Source organism: Calypte anna, chromosome 6 (assembly GCF_003957555.1).
Source record: "Calypte anna isolate BGI_N300 chromosome 6, bCalAnn1_v1.p, whole genome shotgun sequence".
NCBI classification, from domain to species: Eukaryota; Metazoa; Chordata; class Aves; order Apodiformes; family Trochilidae; genus Calypte; species Calypte anna.
The window spans coordinates 7,442,049-7,457,878 of NC_044252.1; the positions used below are offsets into that span (position 1 = coordinate 7,442,049).

Genomic DNA, 15,830 nt, shown 5'->3' on the forward strand with positions numbered 1-15,830 from the left:
AGGCACGTCAAACTAAGGGAGTATTTTACAGTTTAATGGGGGAGGGGAAAAGTCATCCAAGTCCCCAGAGAAAACAAACTAATCATACAAGCAGAATTTTTCTGTTAAATAAAGAGACACCATGATACAGGAGACAAGTTGCAGGAGGTAATCAGGCATACAGAACCATACTGATCACGTGCAATATACCAAGTTGTATTGCTCCAGTTACATGGCACTAGGAATGCTCAAGACTTGCATGAATTCACCATTACAATTAAAGACATTTACTCTGCTAAGTAAGATGCAGGAAAATTATATGCTGTCCCAAAAACCAGAATAGAACTGGGAAAAATACAATGAAAGAACATATTACAAGGAGATTTCATATTAAAGAAAATTAAAATAAATCATCTTAAGAACTGTCCAAGAGATGTATGACAAACTTCATTCAGCCTTAATATAGATAACCAGAGTGATTTAATTACTTTCAATACAGCAACTAGGTATTAACAAATAAATTATAAGGCAGTAGTTTTAAATGCAAACAAAATACACTTTTTGTGTATAACAAACATTTAAAACCAAAGCATTTGCTTTAAAAGGGTTTTGTGGATGTCAAAATTAAAAAATAGACTAAAAAAATACACCTGAAAGCAGGTCAGGATATGAAGTACAATACCACCAATCTCTCACTCAGTAAGTACATAAAATGTCCAGGATGATGTACTCTGTCTACATCTGGCACTGATAGTCTTTATCTCTTTTGACATTGGTAAACCCATATTTTGTCTCTGTCACCTTGCTATTCAAATTCAAATAGAAAGGTATGAAAAAAAGATGTAAAACGTACACAGAAACAGAAATTATTAGAAAAATAATTTGGTTTTATTTGGTTCTGATAAGGCCACTTCTTGCCACTTGTATGCTTGCTGACTTACAAGCCCATAACCCTTCATGAAAACAGGACAAGCTGTATCAAGACAAGGAAAATTTGTGGTAAAGTGGTGTTTTCTTTGGTTTTTTTTGCCAGATCACCTATCTGTATACAGGAACAGCATAAAACAATCTTTCTCCCTCAACTGTTGCTAATACTACTATTTAAAAAGACAGTGGATGAGAAGGGAAAAAAGGTAATTTGTGAAAGTAGTCTGGAGGTGGTTGTGTGGGTTTGTTTTGTTTTTCCTTGTTAAAAGTAATATTGAATACAGAATTTTCAACCCAATTGTCTGTGCCTTGTTTCATGACACCAGAAAGCTTTTGCCAATCCATATAAGCAGAACAAGTATTAGCAAAAGAAGGCCTTCTCTATTTTCCCCTTTGTAAAACAGAAGGGCATCCACCCATTTTTCAGTTCATTTCAACTGAGGATAGCATCTGAAAGACACTTAATAGGGAAATACAGATGGTATCTCAAAGACATATAAATTAGCATCTACTGGTACTCTTTATTCAGAGCACTTACTTACACATGGCATCTCTGGGCATTGCCCTTCCCTCAAATCTCTTACATGAAAGGTGTAAGATTTTTTCATTGATAAAGTTTACAGCACCACATCTCCAAATACCACATCAGCTCTAAATGCTTTGGGGATGGGATCACTGAGAACACAGGGCAGAGTGATGAAAGAACTGTTTTATAATTACTTATTTCTATTCTCTACTATTCTCTAATCCTATAAAACCCTGAGATTCACCCAAACACAAATTTATCCTTTCACTTTAGCACATCCACCACTTCTCTAAATGGCTGATATTATTCTAGTGTCCATGGCAGGCAGTCTAGGATATTGAAGCTACTTAATATTAAAATTGCTCTTGAAGTACAGAATCTTCTATTAATATGTACATGCCCCCCGAAACACTTAATCTCAATTTTGAAATTTTCTTGTAGTTACAAATCTGAGAAGAGAAATTGTTCTTTATCACAAAGAGTGATCTTTCAAGATGGTGCCTCATCTGCGGAGTGTTCTACTGATAGGCAATTTGGGAACTATTATTTATTGTTTAACTCTCTCTTACTGGAGGAAAATTTATACACACCCCTGCTCAAGGTGAAAATTGAACTGGCTGCTGGTTTTGTGTCAGTGCAAAGTCTAATTTTCAGTACTGACTCGAAGTCCTTTACTTTTGAGTTACACAAGTATGTTAAATCTACACTAGCTGTTGCTTTGTTTGCAAGATGCATAGTGCAACTGTCCTGTGAATTATCCAACATCTTTTTAGGAATATATGATTGCATGAGCAAAAATAGTATTTGCCTGTTGCCTTATCTTTTAAAACATTAAATAACCTGAGTAGAAAGGTGAAAGAAGGTAAAATACATCAAGAAATGCATTCAGCATGTAGAGGAGGTTTGGAGCTTCCTCACATGAAGTACTGTAGATTGACTACAAGTTTTGAACTTGTCAGAACAAGTTCCAACTTAATAACTTTGTGAATGTGCTTAGAGTGTGCAGAAATTTGCAGGTTTTGAGCAACAAGTCATCTAAAGAAGAGACACCAGTTAGCTGAATTTAATCCTGATCTTTTCCTAGGAGCTGTTTGTCTAAAATTTGACCTCCAAAAGAGGGATACATGTTCCTCTCTGTCAGTCAAATGTATGAATGCCAAATATATGTTAAATTTCCTTAGCTCAGGTACATAAACAGAAAGATGCACAATCTTGCTGTTAAGTAAAGCTTCTGTTTTCTTGAAAGGGGGTTCAAAATCCATTTGTAACAGTGGACAAAATCTGCAAAATAACATAATCCAAGATGCAAATTTTGTCCAAGAATAAGCAGGTAATGACTAGTGAAAACTGCTAGCATAAGTCTCTGAAGCTCTTCCACCTCTTATAGAGAACCCATTTCTGCCCAAATGGGAAAAAGTGAGAAAGGTCAATGGCATCACAGCTTAAAACACTGTATATGGGTATTGCCTGAGCAAATAGTTTAGTTTTTGCTAAGCAAAACTAAAGTAAGAAGCTATATGTAGGAGGGCCAGTGCCCACTATCTGTTTTTTAAACAGAATTAGTATATTGCAGGAAAGAATTCTGAAATATGTCAGAAATCTGACATTTCAGGATTATTCTACTTACTCAGCCTACAAAACTTCAGAAACCACAAAACAACAAACTATGGACCAAACATTCCTATCACTCACAATCAATCACAGGAATGCCTTTAAGATACTGAGGCAGTGGAATTTATTATGAAAAGCAACAACAACCCATAACATTTTATTAATAGCAGTAACAATAAAACAGTGTACCAATGCTTTGTATCAAACACTGTGCCAGTAGATGCCACTTAGTTGTGTTACCAGTCATTTATTTCACCTAAAGCATTAGCAATAACCACAAAACAGCTTATATCAAATAAAACTGCCTGATATGGTAGATTTTCCAATGTATCTTTCTACAACAGATTTCTGTAGTTCATACTGCTGAATATTTTTTCATAACTGAAACATGGACAGAGAGCAGATAAAACAGCTGTTTCAGTATGGTATTAGAGACTGTCACTACCATAAAGAAAAGAAGGTTGAGAAATCTTTGTAAGAAAGATACAGTGGTTGCTTATCATATGCTTTTTATCCCCTGAAATAATGAAAACATTTTTTTCATGCATTAAGCCTTACCTCAGAACTAGGAAACTGAATGAAACTGTATTGTACTTCAAGCTTGCTCCAGACTGTTTTCATCTGTATTTCCACTTCATTAGTTCAAAGGTAGTATTATGGAAATGCATATTTCTATTAATCTGTAAAACAGGAAGAGGATTTTATTTCAAAAGACATCTAAAGAAACTGTATTGACAGTTTAGGCCAGGTAATGTGAACTGCACATTGCAGATACTAGTATTTGGAATTATGGAAGCCATCTGTTATCACAAGCTGCTTGTAGCTAGAAAAAATTTCTTAAGACTCCTGACTTTCTAATAGTTGCATTATTGCAGTATATTTGTTAAATAATGACACTGAAAAACATTTTTAAATAATTTTATTCATATCATTTTTATTTTTTAAAATTCTTTCCTTTAGTTTAAATTTAAATTTTCCTTTAATTTAAATTTTCCATCTTGAGCATATGCCACTTATTGCCAACTCTTCCCATTCTATTACACTGTCATAATTTTTGAATGTTTCCATCATCCAAAGCTTTCAAAAACATCATATAAGAATTTTATAATTTAGAAATCCCAGTCTTAAAACTGCAAACATAAACTTGAAAGTAACACAAAGGCAAAGTAACACAAAGTAACACCAGTAACCCAGCTATACTGTGAAAAAAACCCATACAGCCAGGCTTATAGGGTAGAGATCTAATGACTTCTTTTTGAATGCCAAGACCAATAACATTGGGAATAGGGATGGACAAACCACGGTGCCTACATGGTTTCCAGAAGAGGAAGTGCTTCAGCATCTGCTTTCCTTCTCTCTTCCTTTCTAAGCACCATAAAGACCTTTACCATGACAAGAAGGTCAGAATACTTCTGTTTCTATGTCCCTCTATAAGCACTGCTCCTCACAAACTGAGGTTTAATAGTCTTGGTAATAAGTAATGAATTTCTATAAAATGGTAACCTGAAACCATCCTGAATATCAGATAGCACCAGTTCTTAAAGACAACTGTCTCCACTGAGCAGACAGGCTGACACTCGACTGTTATTTCTTCCATAGTATAAATGAAAAAACATTCTTGCCATGCAAAATGTAGAGTTTGCTTTCACTTTTTTTCAAGTAAGTATATACCGAGGAACTGTACTATAACCAAGGAACCCAAGTTCTTCTGTTGGACTCCAAAATAAACAACAATAGACAGAAAAAAGTTGGAATGCTTTCTGGTTTTGCAACACCTCCAACCCCCCTGTATCTAGTATCTCATTTATACAAAGGCCATTTTCTGTTATTTAAAGATACTGTCTCTACAATGTTGGACTTTTTGGTTTTAAAATTATATCCTCCTGATAGTTTCTCCAAGCTCCCAAATGGATGAAATTCTTAGTAACTGTTGATTTCTGTAAGCATTCATTGCATGTTTCCATGCAATCCCACTACCATGTTTCCAGTATCCAAGCCCTCTTACCAGACAAGATTATTTTAGTGAACTTCCTGATCTGCATGACTCTAGGTTTGTACACATTAGCATTTTAACTCAAATCAGGACTTCACTTTTGAAGTCAATCTCCAAGCCCTATTTTCCTTGCTTTGCTTTACATTGCAAAGGAGTCTCCAAGTATGTGAACCAGATTTCTTTTGAATAAAACCAGATCACAGAATGAGCTTTAGGTGTGCACTGCACATGCTAACAATCACTAACAGGAATTCAGCCACAGGATCAGAGGTGGACCAGTTTGAAATAAAAACCTCATGACCTGAATAGTGTGGAAGCCAGGTTCGCAGCACCTGACAGATCAGATCCTGTTACAGTACACTGCTTGGTAACTTGGACACAGCCTCTTTTTCTGACATACCAAATTTTTGTGTCAGCTCCACACATAGCTCTCCCATTTTTAAAAGGGGATATACAAAAATTCTTAGTCTGATATGGGACTGAAGCTAATGATAATTATTAATTTATGCAAGTGACCTTGCTCTGTCATTGTGTCTTCCATTTCCATCAGCCTGAGATGCTACTTAAAAACATGCTTAATTTTATAAAAAATTAACTGACAAATATTTATTTTATACAGTTGCCCAAAATGATTATTAGTGGATTCATTTTTCAAAATGTTTAATGCCATTCTTGATGGCATCTTCCAGAAAAGTCTATCAAGAACAAAATAAAACTATTAAGTTATTTGCACAATTTGACCTTTACTTTATTAGAACTTGGTCTATTACAATTACTACAAGAAGCAAAAACCAATTCAGAAGTACAGAGCCTCGCAAAATGCTTGTCACTAGTTACACATTAAATCCACATTTATCTGGGAATTTGTCTGTTAAGATTTGGGATTTTTATATATTAAGCACGGAGAAATATCAGCACCCAGTCTGGGAAAATAATCTGAATTATACAAATACACTAATTACCCAGCTAAATCAGTGTAAATGTTGTAAAAAAAACAAAAAGTAAAAAAAATGTAAGTGTTGTGCCACTGGCAGGGCTCATGGGACAGTCAGAGTATCTAAGCTGAGCTGACAGAATTCTCAGTGGAGGGGAAAGAGCTCCGGGCCTAGCACAGGGCAGGAACCAAGAGCCCTGAGGCAGGACAGACAGCCAGGAGGGACTCAATGGCAAAGCTCAAGTCAGACTGACTCACCTTGAGGAGAAAACCACACTCAAGCTGTGGATTCCTTCTTCTTGTCTTCCCACTTATCTCTAGCTCCTGCTTCCCTTCTCAGTAGCTGCAGTACCTCAAGCTTCAGGGCCTCATCCAACTCATTCTCTCACCCACCTCTTCTTCCTTGGCTGAAAACTTCCCTGACTCTTCCTGCTCTGTTCCTCCAATTCATTTCCCCTTTCCCCAGCTACCCCACCAGTTTTCAGCTGGATTGTTTTATTCATCTTAAATTACTATGGACCTTTCTAACTTGTTACAGTTGAGGAAACATGCCAAGGTTTTTGGATTGTTCTTTATTTGGGAGGTGAGGTAGGTGGGATATATACCTTTCATTTCTTCACTATGAATTAGAAATTTCACCATAGAATAAGACACCAGAAGTAGATGAAGAGCATTCCTAATGTGGCTATACCAGTACAGTGACAAATCTTAGAGCAGAGTAAGCAGCACAGCTTTTAGCCCAGAAGCAGGCAGAAAAGGTTGGCATACGGGAAACCTGCAATTGCAGGAAGACAGAAGGCTCAGAAAGGCTTTACCTTTAAATAAAAATTGATTTACCACAATTTCTAGAAAAAGAAGAGTTCAGATGGCAAATCTTGGTGCTACTAGACATCTCTAACTCGGGTCTGCATTTTAAATGCAAATTTTATGTATTTATGTACTTAAAGAACATAAATTTGTAAAGTAACACAATAGGTAAAGTAATTCAAGTGCAGTTAACTACAGGACCATACAAGGCCTCATTGGTAGAGACTAAGGGTTAAATACTTCTTAATTTACTCCAGTTTCCAGTTCCTTCTTTCCTCCTTATTTACTCCCTCTAGCCACCAGCACTTCACTTCTGCAAAATTACCTGTTCAGCAAATCATATCTTGATCACAACTTATGAAACAGACCTTGTTTTAAGTTTCATATAAATTCAGATCATGTCACTGAGACAAACAACTCAAAATAAAACAAAAAAACCCCAAAAACAACCAAACAGGCAACAACCTTCAGAATCTGAGTCTGGGGTAGGAGCAAAGGGGACAAGGAGAAAAGCAAGTGGTGCTAACAACATGTCTCTGTGTTCAGGGACAGCTGATGGCTCTTTTAACTATAGGAGAGATTTCAGAGCAGAATTATTAATTTTCAGGTAAACTACAGTCCTAAACAAAAGGCTTTTTGTTAGAAAAAATACACTGCAGGCCTAGGTGGTAGCCCAGAAGATGCTTCAGTTAACAGTTTCATGACTGACACTAAAAAATTTATCCAGAGTTCTGGAAGCTAGAATTAGTTTGAAAAACATTGAATATACTGATTTTAGAATTCTGCCATAGCTCTGAAATTTGAGTGGATTTGTAAAGGGAAAGCAGCCATACCAAATTTCCAACGCTTACTTCAAAGTTCCTATCAAGGAATATGAATTTAAGGAAAACCATTTTAACAAATTTACATATGGGAAAAGCTCCACAGCATGCTGGGAAAACCAAACCTCATACTGGCTGTGGCACACAGGGCTGGGGAGCTTTGTCTGTAAGAACAGTGAAGGTATACAGGCAAGAACATTTTGTTGAACAAACAGCCTTTCCAAATTCAATAGGACTGTTATATAAAATAAAATTAACTGGCTCAACAAGCATATAATTTTCCAGCCTCTGGACACAGTTTTCCAAGTAGCAAGATGGGAAATAACAGCCTGGAATATCATCCAAGCACATTTATCAAATCCTTGAGGCAAGCCAGTTCAAAATCATTCAAAATCATTTAAGTAAAAATATACCTACATGAAAAGTAATTTTGAAAAATTAATTTTATGCCTGCATTCCCTTGTGTTTTAATAATCACCAAGATATTCTTGCAAGGTATTAATAATGCAAGCAATAACACAACATTCCAGCACTTTATGTCACACTGTTCTTCACATCTGTAGTACAGTGGTTTGGCCTTTTTGTATATCTGACAAGACTTTCAGTTTAGTTCAGGGTACCACTGATCTTTCTAGCACTTCCAGGTTGTCCTTGGAAAGCCCAGATGTTGTTGTCTTTACTGATTACTGCATGGATCCTTTAGACAAGAAAAAAACTGTATTCATTTGTGAGAAGATATACTGAACTCCAGAAATCCTGCATTGGAACAGTTTGATGAAAAAAAAGTATCACATATAAATAATAAGGACTCAAATGTTATCTGGTCAATTTAAGTACTAATCCAACCTAGCTCGTATGTGCAGGCTGGTAGAATAATGAATGCTGCTCTCACTAGTGCAAAATCTCTCCACTGACCTTTCATTTCCAGTTTGACAGAAAATACAGAACAAATCTGTACAATTAAAAAAAAAACAACCTGTTTTTCTTCAAGTCAGGTTTCCTTCTTTTTGGAAGATAATTCTTTATCAGAAGAATGCAGATGTCCTCCTACTGTAACAGCATTCTTAATTATTTTTGGAACATTATTAGTTGAAAGTTAAATCAATGGACCAGGCCTAGCACACAGACAAAATTTAACTTTTTTGCCTAACAGAGGCAGCTACTCTTCCATGTTCTTGAAAAACATGTGAGTAACTCTGGAGTTAGAGACTCCTCACATGCCACACATATTGTTTGGTCCCTTCATATAGGAGGAGGGATGCTGCACCACAGAACAACCTAAGCTTATTCTTGTGTCCTTGTGTCCCTGCAAGCTGACACAGAGGACACCCCAAACAGGTAACACAGCAAGGGCTGACACACTCCCTGCCCTTGTTACCCCTTTCTCTTTTTGTCATTTGAGTTTCCTGATGAGATATAAGACAAAGTGTTCTACACAGTCAATCTCCTGGAAAATTACCACCACAGGGCATATCTAGAAATATTAGAACACAAATCAATTCCTAAGTAATGCAGGAACTGCACAGTACCAGACAGAGAGGATGCATTTTCTAGAATTACATGAACCTGTACAAATCACAGTGCACTGCACTCTCCACAACATGCAGTGGGAGAAGGAATTAAGTACTGGGGCCATGAGAATCCAGACATAAACCTCCGTAGAGCCATAATGAAAGTATGCCTCAGCTTTTACTTCATCCTGGCAGATGTATTTCCTATAGCAGAAAGACTTTAAACCTCCTGATTTCTTAGAGGATTATCTTGAATATTTTATTTCATTATACATGATCTGGCATCATCTGAAGGACTCTGAAGCCTGATCTGCTGTAAAGCTGCACTAGTCCTCTCTGTCATCTTAAATGTTCTTCATCCAATGAGCCAATAAAAGCTGAATAATCAGTTGACTCTCCATATTTTGGGGCTAAAAGGAATCTGACAACAGCTTGCTGGTAAAACAAAACTGCTTATATATGGGCCACCCTCAAATGCAAACCCATCAATCTGCAGCACTGGTGATGCATCAAAGCCAGACAGTTCATTCAGCGTGGAGAGGTCAAGTCAGAATCTGACTTGCCAAGCTTTGTTGAAAAGCAACTGGGCTAAAGCCTCTGCTGTGTAACTCCATTCATCACATTCCACTACTCTCCAAGTATCCAAAACAGTACTCTACAAGTACTTCTGCTTTTCAAGAGACCTAAAACTCAACTGTTACACCTCAACCCACAGGATATAATGAAGACAGACTGGCCACATGGTAAAGAAAGACACCTGCTGCATTTGACATCCCTGAAAACATAATGGCCCATTGTGATACCAGGGACTCTACAGGCCTTCCAAAGTTTCAAAAATTTATCAAAAACTACCTGGGCTCCCTGCTGTTCAGCCATCAGCAGATTTCAGTCAACTTTCCCAGAATGCTTCAGACTCTTGCTGGGCCCTGCTCATCACCTGTCTAATGGGTTGCCTTGTGTGGATGGAAGTAACCATAAAACTTGATCACTTGGCACACAGACCCAGAGGCAAGCATTCTTATCATAATACTGATCCTGGGAATGCTGCCCAGACTTCAATTTCTCTCTGACAAAAAAGCCAATGAAATCTAGCTTCTGCTTGTGCTGCAGGACATATTAGACCACATTTTGATAGGTAATCCTTTTCTCCCTCTCCCTAAGATTCCTGCAAAAGGTCAACTATTTCTTCGGTTTGTTGTTTTGCAGAGCAATTCAAATGGTAAGGAAAGTTTTCAGGAACCCTTTGATTTAAAAAAAAAAAAAAAGCAAAACAAACCAACTTCTGCCACAGCTTTAAAATCCCATGGTCTTGGTCACTATCGAAATACCCCAGAGCAAACAAGACCCCAAAACTGCACTAATATTCTGTCACACTGATTTAGACCTCTACATGCATGGGTTTGGTCTCTCTTATTTTTTAATTAAACCACAGCCATAAAGAATTGTATTAAACAGAGCTTATGGGGTTGGTAACATCTGACAGGAAAACGTAGTCAGGAATGAGAAAATCTTTCCAGGGAGAGCACTGCCTTCAGCAAACCAGTAAGTCAATGCCATCACCTCGACAGCTCTGAACACATGGAAGCATGACAGAACCTCAAGAAAATCAGGAGACACCCCCGACACGCACTCCACCCCACCAAATGGTTAAAGGCCTTCACCATGAACAGAGTTCTGAGGTACATGTGTTTTCCTACAGAAAATTATGTGGACTACACTTTAACACTCAAGAGAGCAAAACAATACTCCTGGGGGGACCAATGCAATATGTGCTCGAGCTCAAAAATGTACTGCTTTTCCATTCAGATACAAGAATGCAAATATATCTAGATATTTTGGGGGGTTTAAGCACACTTTAAGTACTGAGAATCCTTACAATTAATGTTCTTCTAAAAATCATAAGACTTCTTTATTAGCTCCTAAGCAGTCACCCCCAACAAGCAAAAAAACCCAACCCAAACCAAAAAACACCACCCAAAAAACCAACCAACCAAACAAGAAACCCCGAAACAATTAGTTTTTTTCCCTTGGAGCTATAAAAATGCACATATTCTATTAAATGGCCTGCACTGAAATCAAACTCCTGTTGGCATTGGAGGCACAAAAGCACAGAATTCTTGCCTTGCTCAGTAAAATGTTTAATTTCTGCTGAAACATGTAACCCTTAAAATTTGTATTTATTTCCACCATTGTAAAGTACAATGAAAGAATCAGACAACTATCATTAAATCCTAAAATTGCCAGTGTGCATCATATCAAGAACATAAAGAAGAGGTTTCGTATTTATACACTAAATCCTAAATTAATCCCTCAAGATAAAAAACCACAATGCATACTTTATTTTCCATAACTGATTAGTCATACTTTAATCAACACTAATTTTTTATTAAAATGTATTGCAAAGTGTTTTCTTTCAGACTAGTTAAGACTTATCAATACTGCTTTGGGAAAAAACTGACTACAATAAGGATGCTCAAACAAGGAACAGATGAGGCAGCTTACAATGCTGCAAAAGATCCAGATTCCAGCTGTTGACAATCATCTATGTAAGGGTATATAAATAGAAGTAACTAAATAAATAACTAGGAAGTTTGGTTCCCAGTAGGCCCATCTCCATGCCCCAGAATACAGCCTCATTTCTGTGAGATAGCCATAGGACATTTAGAGAATAACCAAACTCCCCCCAAAAGTCTTAAGAGGAGACAACCATCGATAGAAGCCTTTTGCAGACAACTGCTTTTAACTACAGATGAAAGACATTCCATCCAGTCATCTGCTCTCTTCTAACTATAAAATACTGTATAACAAAACAGAGATGGGCATATACAAATTTCAAATTACTCTAGACAACTTCAGAATTCATTAGGTTAAAGTGTAGAATGAAAAATTGAGGTATTTGCATACATTAGATAAACCAGATTCTTTTGGATAAAACTTCAGTCATAGTCTGATCGTTCTTCTGCTACAGTGTTTAACATGGTTATCTAAAGGAATGTTGTAGCTTTCTGCAATTAAATTATATTACAGAAACAACTAAGTCCTTGCAAGAGAGGATGCAGAACTAAAAATGTTGTCATTTTGTCACAACTGAATGATAGAAAACCCACCTTACCCAGATAGCGTTTGACTGTATCTGGCCTCAAGTGGACTGAACTTTCCATCATCTGCTTCAAAAAACATGGTAGTGCTCTTCCAGATACAGTAAGACAGAGTTGTTATTCAGACAACTACTACTCCCATCCCCAGAAAACACAAGCTGCCTTTTTTGCAAAAGAGATTGCAACTTTAAAAACAAAACAAAACAAAAAACTCAAAATAAAGGTGTTATTATAGAATCAGAAGTCTTCGATTAAGAAGTTTGTACTATAGACTTATTCTTGCACACTTGGTCCCTGAAATGTCTTCAAACGTTGTTATTTCAGAAAAAAATTAACCGAGGGAATTAAAAGAAAAAAATCCCAAGTAATAAACTGGATACTGCTAAAGTATCCTTTTACCCATTTCAATCTTAGAAGACCATAAAAAGAATTTCTATCCCTACTACTTGCATGATAGTAAAGACTTTTATTTTCAAGTCTGAACTCAGGCCACCATGGCCTCAACTTCTGTAGCCAAGCTGAAAAGCTCATACTAAAACAATGCTGCATGACATCAGAGTAATACATAATCTCTATAATTCAGAGATTAAGTTGTTAAAAAATCCTCCACGATTTCAGCTATTACACATTCAGAACTCTGGAAGGTTATACCACCTGTAGTTTTCAACCTACAGACTGTTTCAACTTGACCCAAGATTTCTAATGACAGATTCACGAAAAAAATAAGCATACAGAGAACTAAATGGCATAGACAAACAGGTCAGGAAAACTCAAAGTTCTTGGACATGCTGCATAGTTATCTAAACACCGAGTCTGGCCTCTGTTTCTTACAATGAATTTATATATTCAGAAGTAAAGGTTAAGAATTTCAATTTATCTCAAATTCTCTTCTCCAAATGCACAGGACTACTGATGCCCTCATCAAGGAGTTGAAAGAAAACAAAGTGGTTGTGTTTTTGTTTTTTAAAAATCCACAATGAAAAAAAATTGTGGTAAATCCTGGTGACAGGCCACTTGCAGAGAACAATACAGATCTCTTCTGGTTAACTGCAGGGAAACAGGTTCATTTTATTCAGCAAAATTGCCTTCTATGAACAAATACTGTACACATAAGCTGAAAAAAAGACTTTTAAAAAGTAGGGCTAAATTAAATTCACAGCTGCTACAGCCAGGGAAAGGATTTTGTCCACAGAGTTCTTTCTACAGGCATCAGGGAATATGTGCATTTGTGATAGTCACATTGTTCAGTGTTTCATTTTTGAAAATTCCATGTGTATTATAGTTCTGGAAAGCTTGCCTTGCTGCAAGAAACTTTAGATACTTGACATTGCTTCTTTAATGTGTCTAACAACAAAAAAAAAAAAGAAAAAAACACACCAAAACCCTCTAACACTCACAGCTTTTTCTGTTTAGTGAAGGCACAAGAGCCAACAGCTGACATTTGAATCTCATCTATATTCAAACAGGAAATACACTGTAGAGTTATCAATTAGAGGTTGATTCATCCATGACTGCAGTGGAGTCTCCATTGCAAGAAGATTGCTAAAGGCTGTACTACAGTTATGTGCATTTCCAGCACACTAGGGTGGGTATTAAGCAGGTTTCCTTTTGCCCTGAAGTTCATGACCAGAGAACGATCTGAAATAGAATTCTTCAAACCCAACACCACACATCTCTCTCTTCAGACTAACCAGGCAGAATTCCCATGGAGAAGTCCACTCTTAATTCTGTGGAGACAAAGTTCTGTCATATGGAGCATGGATGTGACATCACATGGGGTTCTTTAATCTTTTCAGCATTGTCCCATTTGTTGCTAACTAATGATATTTAAACATTAAAAAAACCCAAACAAATCTTTGAAAAAAGATGGAAGTAGAGGTATTTCAGATGTATACTTTATTATACCCTTTAATGTGCATCTTTTAACAAAAAGTTAAAATAAATTTTACAGATGCACTTTAAATGATTAATTACCATATGTAATTGCTACTTTATTATTTTCTGGAATATTTAAAAGAAAGGAAAATAGAGCATCTTCACATGTTCCCTTAACTTAGGTATTTAATTTCCTACTTGAATAAGCGCATACATGTCTTATTTTAACCAAGAAAAAAATGCAGACACAAGCTCAAATATAGAGGTAACCTCTGTCCCTTTCCATATGGAGAATCATCTGGATTCTATTAAACTGTCAAGTACCAGGTTTAAGAAACAGAGAAGTAAAAGAATCAGCAAGATGTTTAACATGGGTAGCTTCTTTATAGGCTATGCTAAAGCTTTGTATCAACCTCAGCTGACTTCACACTATTTTATAAAATTATAAAGGAAAAACTTCAGCTAAATATTTTACCCACTCTCCTAGTCTATAGAGCAGCAGCTGCCTCCTCTTCCTCCTAAGCAACTTATAGAACTGTTTATAAAATAGCCATCAATATTGTGAAATTTAGGGGAAGGCACAAATAAGGTTGTCAGACTATCTCATCTCTTATGATTCTGTGTTTTCATCTATAATACAGAATACAGATTACACATAGCATTTCTCAAAGATTCAGCAAGAAAAGTACCCAACTGCAAACAAATCTCTCTGGGATTCTAAAGAAATTCAGCCTCATCTAGGTGTCCACTCAAGTGACAAACTTGCATATGACTTATAAACCTCACCAACAGGAGAATTCCTTAGGATACTTTCATACTTCAGACAGCTAATAACAATGGAACTGAAGCATCAGTCTTCAGGTCGGTCTTTCACCATAACATAATTCCTAATGAAGCATAAAGCCACTGAATTTCCTTACTCCTTGAAGAAACAAATTTCAGCCCATTAATGGTTTACTGGAACTTGAGCATCCTCTGTTCCACAAGAATGCAAGATGCTTGCAAGGGCTGATACATTTTGATAACTGGGAAGTTTCCAGGAGTATTAATTGAAAATAGAAAAGAATCCTAGTTCAGGCTAGCACCTTCCTTATTCAGGTAAAAAATGCTGAAAGGCTATTTTTTCTAGAAGTCTTTTATAAAGAAATGGTTATTTAATTTTGCTTCTGTTGCTTTTCTACAGTAAGGTACATCAATTAAAATCTATACCATATGTACACCATATCATTAAAGTTTGTAAAAGGAAGAGCTACACACGCTATCATGACCATTTTCCCTTGTTCAAATCTGAAATGCAATTGTTGCAACACACAATTGTGGGAAAAATGCCCAGGTTATAAATTTAAAATTTATAAGATTACATGTCTTACAAAGCCAAGAAGGAACAAGTTCAATAGTCCAGTGTTTTTAAAATTTAAAAGAACGTGAAAAAATGTTATTTCTGTAGCCTCATCCTTATAAACCACAGAGCGTCGGGAGGAAACAGAGGAAGGATAAAACAATATTCCAACTTTTTGTAAGTAGCTTTGAAAATTATTAAAACTGACACAGAATTGCATAGCCATGGAGCAGCAGGTGCTGTTTATATCTCTTTATCTTTGATGTTGCCCCATAGAATCACAAAGCTTTCCTAACTATCAGCCCTACCAACTCAACCCAAGGTCAAAACCAGTTTACTTTCCTGGAATTGCATAAACAGTGGAAGATTCTACAACAAAAGTATGTATGCCACATATGCCCCTGCATTT

General features: G+C 36.5%; 1 protein-coding gene across 3 annotated transcripts in view; it reads right to left on the bottom strand.

Annotated features, from left to right (window-relative positions):
• Positions 1 to 15,830, bottom strand: part of BMPR1A (bone morphogenetic protein receptor type 1A) — a 77,937-nt gene that overhangs the window by 37,584 nt on the left and 24,523 nt on the right. For 2 of the 3 annotated variants that reach the window (XM_030452783.1, XM_030452784.1), the window contains exon 2: positions 3,602 to 3,723. The exons of the other annotated variant lie outside the window; for it this stretch is intronic. The gene's annotated coding sequence lies outside the window, so the exon portion shown is untranslated. The remainder of the gene's footprint in view (positions 1 to 3,601; positions 3,724 to 15,830) is intronic. 3 annotated transcript variants of the gene reach the window in all.